Source organism: Lathyrus oleraceus, chromosome 2, assembly GCF_024323335.1.
Source record: "Lathyrus oleraceus cultivar Zhongwan6 chromosome 2, CAAS_Psat_ZW6_1.0, whole genome shotgun sequence".
NCBI lineage: Eukaryota > Viridiplantae > Streptophyta > Magnoliopsida > Fabales > Fabaceae > Lathyrus > Lathyrus oleraceus.
The window spans coordinates 197,505,086-197,522,691 of NC_066580.1; positions in this window are offsets into that span (position 1 = coordinate 197,505,086).

Genomic DNA, 17,606 nt, shown 5'->3' on the forward strand with positions numbered 1-17,606 from the left:
GGAGTTCCAATTTCATCCTCAACATCTATATAAGAGAAGGAAGACAAATGGCTAACCAGGAGAGCCTTTTCTCCCCCTACCACTACCAACTTCTTATTCTTTACAAATTTCAATTTCTGGTGTAGGGTGGATGTCACGATGCCAGCCTCGTGAATCCATGGTCTGCCTAGGAGACAGTTATACGATGGGTGAATGTCCATAACCTGGAAGGTAATCTGGAAATCACTTGGTCCGATTTTGACTGGGAGATCAACCTCACCAATCACAATTTTGCGAGACCCATCGAAAGCCTTCACAACTACTCCACTCTGCCTCATGGGAGGCCCCTAATATGACAACTTCGTAAGAGTGGACTTTGGTAATACATTCAATGATGACCTAGTATCCACCAACACATTGGACATGACATCATCCTTGCAGCTCATGGATATGTGTAATTCCAAGTTGTGGTCTCTTCCCTCATCGGGGAGATGAGCGTCACAAAAACTCAAATTGTTACAAGCGGTGATGTTTGCAACAATACTGTCAAATTGCTCTATCGTGATATCGTGATCTACGTACGCCACATCCAATACCTTCTGCAGAGCTTCTCGATGTGGTTCTGAATTCATCAACAATGATAAAACAGAGATTTTGGATGGCGTTTGTAGAAGCTGATCAACTACGTTGTACTCACTTCTCTTGATGAGCCTCAACATCTCATCACAGTCTTCTTTCGTATTGCTACTCAGGCCAGCAGAAGCAGGAGTTCTCAATGTAGGAGTAGGTTTAGCAACAAGTGCCGGATTCGGAGCGTTCACAGCATTCCCAATCGGGATTTCAGCATAATCAACATTGTCATTCCTTCGAGCGTCAGCTTGCGGTTTCGGCGGAGCCGAGAAAACACGACCACTGCGGGTCAAGCCACTAACGTCAGCAATATTAACAACTGATGAAGAGGGCAGGGGTACCTCTTTCCCATTCTCCAATGCTACAACATTGTAGAGATAGGGAACTGCCTTCTCGGAAGAGTACGGTATAGGACCGGCCGACTTAATAGTCAGAGCAGGAGAAACCTTCTGCTTGCTACCATCATACTTGATGATAACAGGCTCAGGTATCCGGAATACTGGAGAAATTACATTGACTTCAACAACATCTTCATCAACATTTATGTTTTGAAGGATCTCAATGACTCCCTCATCCAGCATTTCCTGAACATCCTTGCGCACCTGGCGACAACCTCTCTGATTAACAGAACAGACTTGACATCTATCGTGGTCATGTTCATAATGGCTATAATCACACAACAAACGATGCATCTCGACCAGCGATTGTCGAATATGACTACCGTATTTGACTTTATACTTTCCAGGACAGCCCTGGACCATATTGACAGATTTCCCATGCTCGGGCAATGGGTTCTTCTTCACATTCGGACCTACGTCCTCGAAAAATAAAATCCCGCTTCTCACAAGGTCTTGCACCTTGGTCTTCAAGGGATAACAATTCTCCACGTCATGTCTGGGAGCACCGGAATGATATACGCAGTGAAGCTCAGGCTTGTACCACCACTGGGGGTTAGCAGGTACGGCGGGAGGGTCTCGTGGAGTGATTAACTTTCTATCAATCAAAGATGGATAGAGTTCAGCATAAGTCATCGGAATTGGATCAAAGGTGACCCTCTTCCTCTCGTAGCTGGTGCTGGTATTGTTGTTATTGCGAGGTTGGTAGGCCTGTTGTTGTGGACGCTGCTGTTGTTGCTGATAATGCTGAGATTGTTGTTGTTGATATTGTTGGGCTTCTCTGAAAACAGGTGCTATATGAGCTACCTGATGCTGGTTGTTAATGGGGCGGGCAATCTTCCTCTTCATAGAGGGTCTTCTCTTGGCATGGGAAGACACAACATGTGCCTCTCCCTCCTTTTTCTTTGCAAAACTTCCATATCTCTTTGCTGAAGAACCTTCATCTCGAGTTAAACGTCCTTCACGGACCCCCTCTTCCAGTCTCATTCCCATATTCACCATCTCGGTGAAGTCTGAGGGAGCGCTGGCTATCATTTTCTCATAGTAGAATGAACTCAAGGTCTTCAAAAAGATCTTGGTCATCTCTTTCTCCTCAAGGGGTGGTACTATCTGAGCTTCTAATTCGCGCCACCTCTGGGCATATTCTTTGAAGGTCTCTTTCTCTTTCTGGGACATTGCCCTCAGTTGGTCCCTATCAGGAGCCATATCCACATTATATTTATATTTCTTGACGAAGGCCTCGCCAAGATCGTTGAAAGAGCGGATGTTCGAACTTTCCAGACCTATGTACCACCGGAGAGCGGCACCGGACAGACTGTCCTGGAAATAGTGGATGAGCAATTGGTCATTGTCAGTTTGCATCGACATCTTGCGAGCATACATCACAAGATGGCCGAGGGGGCATGTGTTTCCCTTATACTTCTCAAAGTCAGGTACTTTGAATTTAATAGGGATTTTCACGTTGGGCAGAAGGCACAACTCAACAACACTTTTACCAAAGAGGTCTTTCCCCCTCAAAGTCTTCAGTTCCTTGCGAAGCTCAAGGAATTGATCTTTCATGTCATCCATCTTCTCATAAACATCTGGACCTTCAAATGGTTCAGAATGGTAGATGGTATCTTCAACTCTTGGTAACGTGTGCACAACGGAAGGTGGCACTGAAAGGACCGGGCTAGATGCCGACAAAGAAGCAAGAGTAGGAGCAAAATCCTCTGGCACAAAATTGGCGGGCATTCCCCACGGGAATCCAGCTGGCATAGATGGCACAAAGTGGGCTGTTGCAGCAGGCACAGTAGAAGTTACGATCTCAGAAATTACCGTCCTCTGGGGAGGAGTTGAGGGTGTCAGAGAAGACTGGATCTGGGCAGCCATGAATGACTCCATCAGGGCACAATCTGGCTACTTCCTCTTTCAGCTCGCGGTTCTCTTGTTCCAAATGATCCATCAGTTTTGATGAGTTGGCTATGGTGTAGTACCGGTGAGTCAGCTTGTCTTTAAAATAAATGAAGAACACAGAGTTAGACCATAGGACCAGAAGCCTGGAGCAAAACCTGCTTATGCGTATGATGCATGCAATGCTTGTGCCTATGATTTATTTTCACTTATCAGAGGAACTTTTTAGAGTCCTATTTGCAAATATTAGAAATATTAAACATTCATCTCATATGGAACACAATATCAATAATATATGGAAAATATTTTTACATCAAAGAAGTACAACTTTGGTAACCGAATATAATACAAGAGAGATGGAAAATGATCATCCTATGGATCTCTAGAAACAATCATCTAATGCTCGAGAGACTGGAAGATAAGATGCACGGAGCCTCTTCACCTCCTCCTCATAGGCTGCCTCCATATCTGCCTTCTCCTTGGCGAGTCGATCGTACTTCCTCTTCTAAAACCTGGAAGACTGAGGAAGCAGAGAGGTCCATGCATCATCAGGATCATCAATAACCTGATGTTCAAGGAATTCAATCAAAGTATCCTTCTCCTTGATCTACTGAAGCAACTCCTCTCGTTCACGGATCCAAGCACGTGAATGGTCTTTATCTCTCAACTCCTCTACTCCTTGGTCAGGGAGGGTTGAAGGCCCAACCACAACCAAAGGTGTAGGCCTCGGATACTCGTAAGGCATGAGGTATTCATCAGCTCTCCCCCTAACCCAAGAAGTATAAGGCTCCAAAGCAATGCAATTCTTCGGTCCTAGCTCCTTCCTTCCTTTCCTATGGATCTTGCGCCAAGCGCGAGCCATCCTGCCTTTTAAGCCTTGGGAATCTTTACCCTCCTGAAATAACACACCCTCTAACAGAATGTTATTGGGTTTGTCCTTTAGGGGGAACCCAAGTTGACGACGTGCCAAAATAGGGTTGTAGTTAATCCCACCACATGTACCAAGAAGAGGCACATTGGAGAATTCACCACAAGAGTCGATAATCTGCACACCATCATACACACGGTTGTACCAAAAGATATCATCATTGGTGAGAGACATGAGTCTCGTGGACCACCGTAGACATCCTTTGTTCTCCTTGAAGGCAACCGTCTACGGTAAGTGAGAAATAAACCACTTATACAACAGAGGTAAACAACACACAATGGCACCACCACCCTTTGCATTTCTCATATGCAAAGAAAAGTAAGTGTCGCCCAACAGAGTCGGAACGGGATTAAGAGTAGAGAAAATCCTAATAGCGTTCACGTCCACAAACTTGTCGATGTTGGGAAATAACACTAGTCCATAGATGAGAAGTACAAATATGGCCTCAAAAGCGTCCTCACTGATGGCCTTCCCATACATAGTAGCTTAAGTAATGAGGAACTCAGAAGGGAGACCTTGAATTCCACCTTTGGTAGTCATATGTGCACCAACCAGAGATTCATCTATATGAAACATATCAGCTATCTCTTGAGAAGTAGGAATACTCTCTAAGCCACTGAACGACAACTAGTCTAGAATAGGTATACCCACAAGGTAGGCATACTCCTCAAGCGTAGGCAAAACCTGGAAATCCGGAAAAGTGAAGCAACGGTATAAGGGATCATAAAACTGCGCCAATACACTCATCAGTCCTTCGTCCACTTGAGTAGTCAGAAGAGAAAGAAGCTTCCCAAAACGAGCCTTGAAACCCAAGGGATCTAGTACATAGGATGTCAAATTCCTTAACTCTTTCAAGTCTGATTGTCTGAAACTGTACTTCTTTGTATTCCTTCTTTGTCTTTCCATGTCTGAAAGTTTGCAAATAGACCTCTTTAAGTTCCTTGAAAATTTTCTTATTATTGATGATATGGATGTGTATGAATGCATGAATGCATGGATGCAACAATCACACTCAAGGATCAAGCAAATCACACCACACAAAGGTCATGGGATGGATCAAGTCATCCTTAATATCAATCATTCATTTTGGTGGATTATGGTCTACACCTTATCAACACCCAAGTTCCATTGACATTAAGGATACACAAGAGAGGATCAACCACGAATCAAGGGTTTGTTGCAAGTCACGAGCATGGAGTCTCGGTTAAGAACCACCCAAAGGGAGTGTACTAGGGTTTAAACCTGCCAAACATGTTCTACAAGAGGTCCCCGTAGTCATCATCCCATCTTTCGGATATTATCGGATAAACGACTACTCGTATTCCAAAAATATTCTCAAGAGAGACTCTTATGAGTGCAGTATCGCGTAACAATCGTATCAAATATTACACTTGAACGACTTTCGCACTACATCCTAAGAATAGTCCAAGATGGGCTTGGTAAACTAAGGTCCTTGGCTTCTAAGGTCTATATTGGAAAGAGTAATGTCTAACCACAACTACTTGTGTGACATTATTGATCCCAACATGACCTCCACCAAGTGAATGGACTTGCAAGTCAACTTGCTAAGGAATAACTCCACACAAGTCAACAAGACTATGCCATTCTCCTATCTTAAGTGCACTCGAGTTCGGGTATAGAACTCATCTCACAAAGATCACCAAGCATACAAAGAATTAATATTCAAGCAATTCAATCATTACATACAATACAGTAATCCCAAATTGCACAAAAATATGTCACAAAACAATATACAATACAATACAACAAATATGAAAAGTAGGCGAAACCCACTAGGAAAATGATCCCCAGTAGAGTCGCCACTTTTCTGTAGCGGGGTATTCGTTACCATTAAAGATATTGACTAAATCTAAGGTAAACCATACAAGTCGAGTCGCCACCGTGTAACACCCCAAAATTTGCCGTCCTCATTCATGCATTCATTTTTAGGTCATTTAACATTTCATCATGTCAATCAGAATCAGATCCAAGAAACTTTATTTTAAAAAAAAAACGGAAAAAAAAAACGAAAACGAAAAAAAAAAATAAAATAAATAAATAAAATAAATAAAAAAATAAAATAAAATAAAAATTAATTAAATAAGTAAATAAATTTTGGACTTGGGTCTCTCTCATTTGAGCCCACAAAGCCATGAAATTCAGTCTATAAATACCAAGGCTTCATTTGAGAAAAAAGGGGGAGAACAGACAGAAAAAGGGAGAGAAGCAAAACACTCTGAGGTTTCCTTGGAACAAAACCCTGGACAAAACCTGGAGAGAAACCTAACAGATTTCAGAGCAACCTCCAGACCCTGAAGGAAACTCATTTCCACAGAATCACCTGCCTCACATAAACCCTAAAGATTGTTTTGTAAACCTCACGGGTGCAACTCAATTTCAATCAAGCTCTCCAATCAGGTTTGCCCTTATTCCCATTACCTTTGTGCTTTGAAGTTGAATACTCTGAATGTTTGATGTATGATGGATGAATTTCATTAGTTTTTGCCCACGGGTTCATAATTATGTATAAATATATAAATAATGCCTTGAATGCTTAATCGTTTAATTTCTGAAGTGTATGCCACAGGGTTTGAGGTTTCTGAAACCATACTGTTATCCATGAAAAAAATGCTTATCGTGTTTCACTAACCCTTTTGTTGAGTTTTTGTGAGGGCTCATATGACTCTTGCAGAGATGGTTTGCCTGGTGTTCCACTTTATTTGTGGGATACCACCTGGAGGTTTATTCCGATTACCTGTACTGACTCGCTTTCTTTGATGGTGCTAGCTTAAGAGATCTCTGGGTTTCTTATCTCTTTATTTGCTGTTGCTTCGGATCTTTATCCGTGTGGTAGATCTCTTAACCCCCTTTATCTTTCCCGCATTTCACTACTTTTTGCCCAAAGACCTCCCTGAAGAGGCAATTGACGGATAAAAGGGCTCAATAGTCAATCCCCCATTATTCAGTGCGTCGTTCTTTAAGATCACACTACGTGTCGATGCTTCTGAACAAAAACCCCAGATCTTTTGTCCAGTTAGTCAGTGGAGAGGGTTTCCCCTTTCTGAACCCCCACGCCTTGTCATGAGCTCACCCTGTCCAAGGTTAAGAGCTATGAGGTCTTATCCTCATTACCATTTTTGCATGAGCATCCCTAACCCTACCAACTCATTGATTTTTCTTCTCCTAAGAACACGTTAACTCTTTCTACTACAGGCGAGTAAGTCTCCAAAGGTCGAGCATCCGGTAGATTGCGTAGTAACGTCGTTCGTCCAAAACCCAATCCATAACCCCGTAGTTAGCCGAACTACGACTTTCTCTGATTCTCATTCCAGATGAGATACGTAGGCATAAGACGCGATGTCTTAGCGAGCACAATTACCCTTAACCCCTAGGTAGCCGAGCTACGAAGACTCTGATTCTCATATTCAGATGAGATACGTATGCAGTGGATGCGACATCCGTGCGAGTCATTTTCTTTTGACCCTTTTTTTATAGTAAATAACACATTAGATAAACCCACACCCTTTAGATAAGAACTACAAAAGTGGATCCCGTAGAGTACTAGGGATGCGTAGGGGTGCTAATACCTTCCCTTCGCATAATCGACTCCCGAACCCAAGATTTGGTTGCGAGACCCTGTCTTGTCCTTTCCTTTTTCCAGGTTTACTTCGAGCGTTTCCTTTCCCTCCTTTGGGATAAATAACGCACGGTGGCGACTCTCCTGTCTTTCTTCGCCGGTTGTTTTTTTTCGCATTCCATTTTTCAGGTTGCGATAGCTGGCGACTCTGCTGGGGACCCGGTTTCCCTAAGCGAGTCCCTCCTAGCTTTTGTAGGTTGTTTGTTTATTGGGTGTTTATTCTTTTGTACAGTTATTTATCTTTCAGAATTTACCTGCTTTATTGCATTGTGTACATATGACTGCCGTATCTGCTGGTTCTGTTTGTGAGATGAGTTCTATACCCGAACTCGAGTGCAGTTAGGATAGGAGAATGGCATAGTCTTGTTGACTTGTGTGGAGTTATTCCTTAGCAAGTTGACTTGCAAGCCCATTCACTTGGTGGAGGTCATGTTGGGATCAATAATGTCACACAAGTAAGTTGTGGTTAGACATTACTTTTTCCAATATAGACCTTAGAAGCCAAGGACCTTAGTTTACCAAACCCATCTTGGCCTATTCGTAGGACGTAGTGCGAAAGTCGTTCAAGTGTAAGATTTGATACGATTGTTACGCGATACTACACTCATAAGAGTCTCTCTTGAGAATATTTTTGGAATACGAGTAGTCGTTTCTCCGATAATATCCGAAAGATGGGATTATGACTATGGGAACCTTTTGTAGAACATGTTTGGCAGGTTTAAACCTTAGTACACTCCCTTTGGGTGGTTCTTAACCTAATCTCCATGCTCGTGACTTGCAACAAACCCTTGATTCATGGTTGATCCGTTCAGGTATCCTTAATATCAATGAAACTTGGGTGTTGATAAGGTGTAAACCATAATCCACCAAAAATGGATGGTTGATATTAAGGATAACATGATCCATCCCATGACCTTTGTTTGGTGTGCTTTGCTTGATCCTCTTAATTTCTCTCTAGGCAGTGCAACCTGATAGATGTTCAAGCGGATCCAGCAATTCTGATTGACATGCCATTGCATTGCATAACATCATCTGCATATTTGCATCCAACATCTCATGCTTATTCATTTGCAGGGTATTCCCTTTTTAAGAGGGGGCCTTAAAATCGAATAAGCAGTGCATCACATACCATATATACTAGCCCTTGTTTGTTTTGCAGGTGTCACCGCAGTATCTAATGTTTGTTCCCTGTTGCAGGCAGTTATTGGTCCCAAGCGAGTTCACAGGTACCCGACAAAGGAAAACCGTCCACGACTAGCAATGGACCAGATACAGAAAGAACTGGCTGATATGCGTGAAAGGATGGATCAGTTCATGACATTGATGACTGGTATGGCAGCAGGCCAAGAAAAGCTGAGGGAATTGGTTGAGCAACCGAGGCCCGATCCAGAGGTGGAAATACCAAGTGCTGAGGGGAACCCTGGTAACCCTGGGAACCCTGGTAACCCTGAGAACACTGATAACCCTGTGAACACTGGAAACGCGGGTAACGCAAATGTTGATGGAAACCCGGGTAATGTTGGCAACACGGGAAATGTTGGGAATGGTATTGGCGGAAGGTACAATGTGAATCAAGGGATTCGGATTAACGGGCGTCCCGTTACTGAAGATTGTCAGTATGATCAATTTTCTTTGCACGACGAGGCCCTCGAGACCACTCGCCGTATGGATGAGCTTGCTGAGAAGCTCAAATATTTGGAGTCTCAAAATTCCTTAGGTTTTGATGTCACCAATCTTGGTCTGGTTCAGGGAGTAAGGATCCCTCACAAGTTCAAACCTCCTACTTTTGAGAAATACAATGGGGCTTCTTGCCCACGCACTCATCTCCAATCTTATGTGGGAAGGTTGGGAGCTCACACGGAAGATGAAAAGCTGTGGATGTACTATTTTGAAGACAGTCTAACTGGAGCTTCTCGTGAATGGTATTCTCATTTGTCTCGTACTACCATCAAGAGCTGGAAAGACTTGGCAGAGGCTTCTGTCAAGAAATATCAATACAACTTGGACATGGCTCCAAATCGGACCTTGTTGCAAGGAATGTCTCAGACTGCCAAGGAGACCTTTAGAGAATATGCTCAGCGTTGGAGACAGATTGTTGCGTCCGTCCAACCCCCTATGTCTGAAAGGGAGATGGCGGACATGTTCATGAACACTCTTCAAGGCAATTATATCGAGAGATTGGCTGCTTTCCCGTCAATCAGCTTTGCAGAGATAGTGATTGCTTGAGAAAGGATCGAGAGTATGTTGAAGATGGGCCGAATTCAAGACAACAGTGCTTCCAACTCATCAGTTCCCAAGAAACCGTTTGCTGGTAACGGTCAGTGAAGAAGAGAAGGTGAGACGAGCGTTGTATATGCCGGCAGAGGCAGGGGAAGAGGACGCCCTAATTATTATCAAGATCAAGTGGCCACAGTCACTATTCCAACACCTGTTCCTCAACCGCAGTATCATCCGCAACAGCAACCCAGGTACAACAATCAACAACAAGGAGGTAATCCGGGTCAGCAAAGACCCTATCAACAACGTCCAAGGCAGGCGGACCGGGTCATTGAGCCAATCCCAATGCCTTATTCTGTATTACTTCCCAAGCTGATTGACATGAATCTGGTTACGTTGAGAACTCTGGCCCCACCAGTCGATCCCAACAATCTGCCTAGAGGTTATGATGTCAACGCCAGATGTGCTTTTCACTCCAACGCACCTGGCCATACTACAGATAATTGCAAGGCTCTCCAGCTAAAGGTACAAGATTTGAGAGATGCCCAGGCCATCAATTTTTCTCCGGTGCCTAATGTTATCCAAAACCCGATGCCAGCTCACGGCGGGCAGATGATTAATGCTGTTGATAGTGGGGAAACTTTGAATTTGGTTTCTGATGTGACTAAAGTGAAGACTTCGCTATCGGTGGTCAAAGACCGACTCTTGAAAAGACGGATTTTCCCGGGATGTGGGGAAGAGTGCAGAAATTGTCAAGACGCCAAGAACGGATGTGATAGTTTGAGAAGGGGTATTCAGCAACTGATAGATGAAGGTTGTCTTCAGTTCGATCAGACTTGTCCAGTGAAGAATGATGTGTCGACAGTAACGTTTTATTTCACTCCTGAAGAAATATATGTTCCCGAGAGACCCGCTCCGACAACAATATATTTCCCAGAAAGTCCAGCACCAATTTACTCTGACAACCCTCAACCGACTTTGATTGATCCGGTCACCATCATGGTACCAGGACCTGTTCCGTATGAGAAAGACAGTGCTATCCCATGGCACTATGGGGCTGATATCTACTGCCAGGGGCAGAAAGTTAATGAAGAAGACATTGACATTGGTAGCTCCGTTGTAGACAATGTTGGAGGAATTGGTGGCTTCGCTCGCAGTGGACGCCTATTTGCACCATCAACATTGCGCACGAATGCTGAAGCTGAGGCAGCTGCCAAGGCTAAAGGAAAACAGGTATCCACCGAAGAGGTTACTACCGAGGAAGCTCCTCCTAAGACCGCATTCGAGAAGGAAGTGGATGAGTTTATGAGGATTATCAAGAAAAGTGACTACAAGGTAGTCGACCAGCTAAATCAGACACCCTCAAAGATCTCCATTCTCTCACTATTGATGTGCTCTAAGGTTCACAGAGCAACCTTGTTGAGAGTACTGAATATGGCTTATGTTCCCCCAGAGATAACTGTTGACCAACTGGAGTCGGTAGTTTCGAATGTACATACTAGCCATGCGCTAGGTTTCACCGATTATGACCTAACATCTGAGGGCAGGAATCACAACAAAGCCTTGCATATCACAATGGAATGCAAAGGGACAGTGCTTTCCCATGTTTTGGTTGATACAGGTTCTTCTCTGAATGTTCTCCCAAAGAAAGCCTTAACGAAGTTGGATTGCGATGACGCCACCCTGAGGCCGAGTAATTTAGTTGTAAGGGCTTTTGATGGCTCTAAGCGAGCTGTTTGTGGCGAAGTCGAGTTGCCAGTTAAGATTGGACCACAGGTGTTCAAGAGTACCTTTTATGTGATGGATATCCAGCCTGCCTATAGCTGTCTGCTAGGTCGACCCTGGATTCATGCTGCCGGTGCTGTTACTTCTACTCTCCACCAGAAGCTCAAATATGGACTAGAAGGTCAGATCATCACCGTCTGTGGTGAAGAGGATATTTTTGTTAGCCACCTGTCTACATTTAAGTATATGGAGATGGATGGCGAGATGCATGAGATGCTGTGTCAGGGCTTCGAAGCCATAAACATCAGTGAGGTCGCGCCCGAAACTGTCTTTTCACCTGAGTCTGAGAAGGTCGGGACTTCTATCTCTTCATACAAGCAAGCTGTTGAAGTGGTTAAGGCTGGTAATGCCCAAGGATGGGGCAAATTTGTGGAGCCAATCATAAAAGAAGACAAGTTTAGATTGGGGTATACTCTGGGGTCTCAGAAGAATGAAGTCGGTACTTTCTCCAGCAGGGGTTTGGTTTCTCCCCACACCGTCAATGTTGCAGATGAAGACAAGGCTGACAGCGACTGTGACTTAGATAGCTGGATTCGCCCGTGTGTCCTAGGAGAAAAGCTCGACAATTGGTCGTCTAAAAAAGTCGTCTGGTTTACTCTACTGAAGGAGTAATTTTTATTGTTTTCCTTTTATCACATGCATAACAAAGTCTTACACTTTGACCAAGGTGTAATGACTCATCTGTAGGGCCATCCATTTAGTTACATTTCACAATTATTTTCATCATCGATAAAGGACAGCTTTTGCAAACAATTTTGGGTTCTCTTTCTTTCAATTATTTTTACTTTTACAAAAACGACAATGTTTCTTTTTCATGTTTCTTTTTCGTTTTTCTTTCCAAAAAACACCTCGTAAAACTATCACCCGGATCTCACTACTAACGACACTGCTATGACCAAGTATGACTTCGACAATCCTATCTATCAAGCCGAAGAAGGGGTTGAGGAAGATTGTGAATTGCCTGAGGAGTTAGCCAGGTTGTTGAAATAGGAGGACCGAGCTATCACACCTTATCAGGAGGTGGTTGAGACCATCAACATTGGTACCAAAGACGACAAGAAAGAGATCAAGATCGGGGCCAGTCTACAGGCCGAGAGGAAAAGACCGTTGATCATGTACTTGACTGTGTTAGAAAGGTCAATGGGTTGTGTGCTCGGTCAGCATGACGAGTCAGGTCGAAAAGAGCATGCAATATACTACCTTAGCAAAAAGTTTACCGACTGTGAACAAAGATACTCACTGCTCGAGAAAACTTGCCGCGCTTTGGCATGGGCTGCTCGCCGACTAAGACAATATATGTTGACTCACACGACTCTATTGATATCAAAGATGGATCAAGTCAAGTATATTTTTGAAAAGCCAGCAGGGTAGCTAGGTGGCAAATGATGTTGACAGAGTATGACATCCAATACACTTCACAAAAAGCCATCAAAGGAAGTGTCTTGTCAGACTATCTTGCCGCGCAACCGATTGATGATTACCAACCTATGAGGTTCGACTTTCCTGATGAGGACATCATGTTTCTCAAATCGAAAGATTGCGAGGAACCACTCCCGGAGGAGGGGCCTGACCCTGAATCCAAATGGATTATGATGTTTGATGGGGTGGTCAACGTCAATGGTCGCGGAGTTGGTGCAGTGTTGATCACACCGGAGGGGGTTCTTATGCCATTTTGTGCCAGAATAACTTTTCCCTGCACCAACAATGAAGCCGGACGAAGCAGAATGGGTCCGTTCTCGATACAATCAGCTAAGCCTAGTTGAGGAAAAAGAGACTAGCAGCTATATGCCATGGCCAACTATATCAGAGACGGGCGAAGAGAGCGTTTGATCAGAAAGTGCACCCTCGGGAGTATCGAGTCGGTGAATTGGTACTCAAAAGAATTCTTCCTCCCAACACAGATCACAGGGGCAAATGGACACCGAACAACGAGGGTCCATACGTGGTTAAAAGGGTTTTCTCTGGCGGAGCTCTGATGCTAACAACCATGGATGGCGAAGACTTCCCGTCCCCTGTCAACTCAGACGCAGTTAAAAAATACTTCGCATAAAATAGACCCGCTGGACAGTAAAAAGAATAGTCCAGGCAAAAAAGGGCATCCCGACGAACCAAAAAAAAGAATAAAGAGGTTCGGGCAAAAGTTAGGGATATAAAAAAAAATGTACACCCGGTGAGTCGAAAACTCGAAAGGGCGGCTCAGGCAAAAAAGGGTATCCCGGTGGATTGAAAACCCAAAAGGGCGGTCCACGCAAAAGTTAGGGAATAAGCGAATGACTGCAATCTGAGTTCACCTGTGTTATATCACCGTTTCATTCAATCCGGCAATCTCCGAAGGTTAAAGATCGACTAATCATCCACTTCAGAAAGCAAGATGAGTAGAGCGTCTTGAGGACATACGAGCCATAGCAGAGTTGAAACTCGGTGAGACCCCGTTTCCACATTGCCATTAGGATAGTTTCTCTTGTTCAATTTATAGCAATCACCTCTTTCCAGGGATCAGCTTCCTGATGTACTCGCCTATTCTTGGCACAAATTTTTCAACCAACAAAAGTCGAATAATTCAGTTAAAAAGCCTCTTTACTTTTCATTTATCAGTTTGTTTGCAAAAGATGTTTGAATTCTTGAGGAAACATATTGCATCTGAATGTAATGGTGGCTTTTGCAGATGACTTGCGCAGGAAAACAGTCAAAATTGCTTTGAATGTGCTTAATCCCGGACGGTGAATTCAAACCGAGTAATTCCCCGGGGCATACGTGTATTTTTTGGTTACAGGTCACAGGAACCGGATGCCAAGTCATGAATCCTCATCCCCAAGCGGTTGACAAAGTCTCTCCTCAGCAGAGCCTATCCCTAGTAGAGATGACAGTATCCAGACTATATATCCCCAGCGGAGTTGATAGTGCCAGACTGTATCTTCCCAGCAACAGCGGAGTAGTCACATACCCAACAGACAAGAGGGTGGTGTTCCCAGTGTTCATCTCATTCCCCCAGCAGATTATTTCTAACAGATTTGTTATACTCCCCAGCCTGAGGATGATTAGCAAGTTCATATCCCCAGCAAAGGTCGATTCCTACGACATTTCCCCAGGAAGTGCTTTCCTCGCAGACTCTCCTCGCAGAGCCTCACCAAGCAAAGTTTCCATAGTTGATACTTCCCCAGCAAGGTCAACTTTTAAAAAAAGGTCGATTTATTTTCGGTGGCTCCCCGGTCCCGACAGACGGATCGTTCCCCACAGAGCATTCAAGGATCGATACAGCGATCCGCTCCCTACCAGAGTTTGCTTCCCCAAGCAGATTTCTTTTCACACCATGCATAATATTCACATTTGCATGTATATCATATCAAGCATACACATAAGCTGATAAACAGGTCCTTCAAAGCAGACTGAAGAATTACTTTACAACCAGAGTCATGAGATCCAGCCAGAGGATCAAGTGTGAGTGATCCAGCCTGAGGGTCATTTTTGAAGATTCAGCCTGAGAATCGTTGTTCCAGTGATCCAGCCTAAGGGTCATTTTTGAAGATTCAGCCTGAGAATCGTTTTCCAGTGATCCAGCCTGAGGGTCATTTTTGAAGATTCAGCCTGAGAATCATTTTCCCAAGAGTCAGCCTAAGGTTCGTTTTGAAGATTCAGCCAGAGAGTCGACTACGAACATTATTTCCCCAGCAAGCCAGCTGGAGGAATAGATTGACAGCTCAAAGAAAATCAACCTACAAGAGGATCCAGCCCGCAGATCGCATTAAAAAAACAAAGTCTAATCGAAGAGTCGTTATAACATGTTCTAGCCTGAAGAATATGTACGAAGCCCAAGAGTGGGATATTCTCGAAGCTGCATATCTAACATGAAGACTGTAGATTTCGAAAGAGGGTCAACCAGCGCATGCCCCAGATACGAGATCCTAATGATGGGAATTTATCATTAAAACAATCCATATCTAGCCAGAAGATCAAAGTCAGGTCTAGCCCGAAGACCGAAAAATAGATAGATTCAGCCAGAGAATCAAAGAAAATAGATTCATCCAGAGAATCGAAACAATTCAGATCTAGCCAGAAGATCGAAATAGATTCAGCCAGAGAATCGAAACAATTCAGATCTAGCCAGAAGATCGAAGTCAGGTCTAGCCCGAAGACCGGAAATAGATTCAGCCAGAGAATCGAAACAATTCAGATCTAGCCAGAAGATCGAAGTAGATTCAGCCAGAGAATCATAGAAAATAGATTCAGCCAGAGAATCGAAACAAAGAAGATCTAGCTAGAAGATCGAAGAAGATCTAGCCAGAAGATCGAAGTCAGGTCTAGCCCGAAGACCGGAAATAGATTCAGCCAGAGAATCGAAACAATTCAGATCTAGCCAGAAGATCGAAGTAGATTCAGCCAGAGAATCAAAGAAAATAGATTCATCCAGAGAATCGAAACAAAGGAGATCTAGCCAGAAGATCGATGAAGATCTAGCCAGAAGATCGAAGAAGATCTAGCCAGAAGATTGAAACCGTATCCAGCCCGAGGATCAAAATTAACATGCAACCAGAGGACTAAATTGAGTATAGATTCAGCCAGAGGATCGAAACTCCAAATTAAGTCAGAAGACTGATTCAGATTCAGCCTGAGGATCGGAAGAGAAATAAACAACGCGGTGTATTTCAGCATTTTTGTGGTATTCTCAGAGCGCAAATTTTCGGTCTGTCTTTGGTATTCAACCACAGCTCACCCTGTTTGTCTGATAAGCTGTTCGCTTTCATCCTGCTCGGGTTAACTGATGATTGAATAGGGGCAGCTGTAACACCCAAAAATTTGCCCTCCTCATTCATGCATTCATTTTTAGGTCATTTAACATTTCATCATGTCAATCAGAATCAGATCCAAGAAACTTTATTTAAAAAAAAACAAAAACAAAAACAAAAAAAATAAAAATAAAAAAATAAAATAAAAATTAATTAAATAAATAAATAAATTTTGGACTTGGGTCTCTCTCATTTGAGCCCACAAAGCCATGAAATTCAGTCTATAAATACCAAGGCTTCATTTGAGAAAAAAGGGGGAGAACAGACAGAAAAAGGGAGAGAAGCAAAACACTCTGAGGTTTCCTTGGAACAAAACCCTGGACAAAACCTGGAGAGAAACCTAACAGAGTTCAGAGCAACCTCCAGACCCTGAAGGAAACTCATTTCCACAGAATCACATGCCTCACATAAACCCTAAAGATTGTTTTGTAAACCTCACGGGTGCAACTCAATTTCAATCAAGCTCTCCAATCAGGTTTGCCCTTATTCCCATTACCTTTGTGCTTTGAAGTTGAATACTCTGAATGTTTGAGGTATGATGGATGAATTTCATTAGGTTTTTGCCCACGGGTTCATAATTATGTATAAATGTATAAATAATGCCTTGAATGCTTAATCGTTTAATTTCTGAAGTGTATGCCACAGGGTTTGAGGTTTCTGAAACCATACTGTTATCCATGAAAAAAATGCTTATCGTGTTTCACTAACCCTTTTGTTGAGTTTTTGTGAGGGCTCATATGACTCTTGCAGAGATGGTTTGCCTGGTGTTCCACTTTATTTGTGGGATACCACCTGGAGGTTTATTCCGATTACCTGTACTGACTCGCTTTCTTTGATGGTGCTAGCTTGAGAGATCTTTGGGTTTCTTATCTCTTTATTTTCTGTTGCTTCAGATCTTTATCCGTGTGGTAGATCTCTTAACCCCCTTTATCTTTCCCGTATTTCACTACTTTTTGCCCAAAGACCTCCCTGAAGAGGCAATTGACGGATAAAAGGGATCAATAGTCAATCCCCAATTATTCAGTGCGTCGTTCTTTAAGATCACACTACGTGTCGATGCTTCTGAACAAAAACCCCAGATCTTTTGTCCGGTCAGTCAGTGGAGAGGGTTCCCCCTTTCTGAACCCCCACGCCTTGTCATGAGCTCACCCTGTCCAGGGTTAAGAGCTATGAGGTCTTATCCTCATTACCCTTTTTGCATGAGCATCCCTAACCCTACCAACTCATTGATTTTTCTTCTCCTAAGAACATGTTAACTCCTTCTACTACAGGCGAGTAAGTCTCCAAAGGTCGAGCATCCGGTAGATTGCTTAGTAACGTCGTTCGTCCAAAACCCAATCCTTAACCCCGTAGTTAGC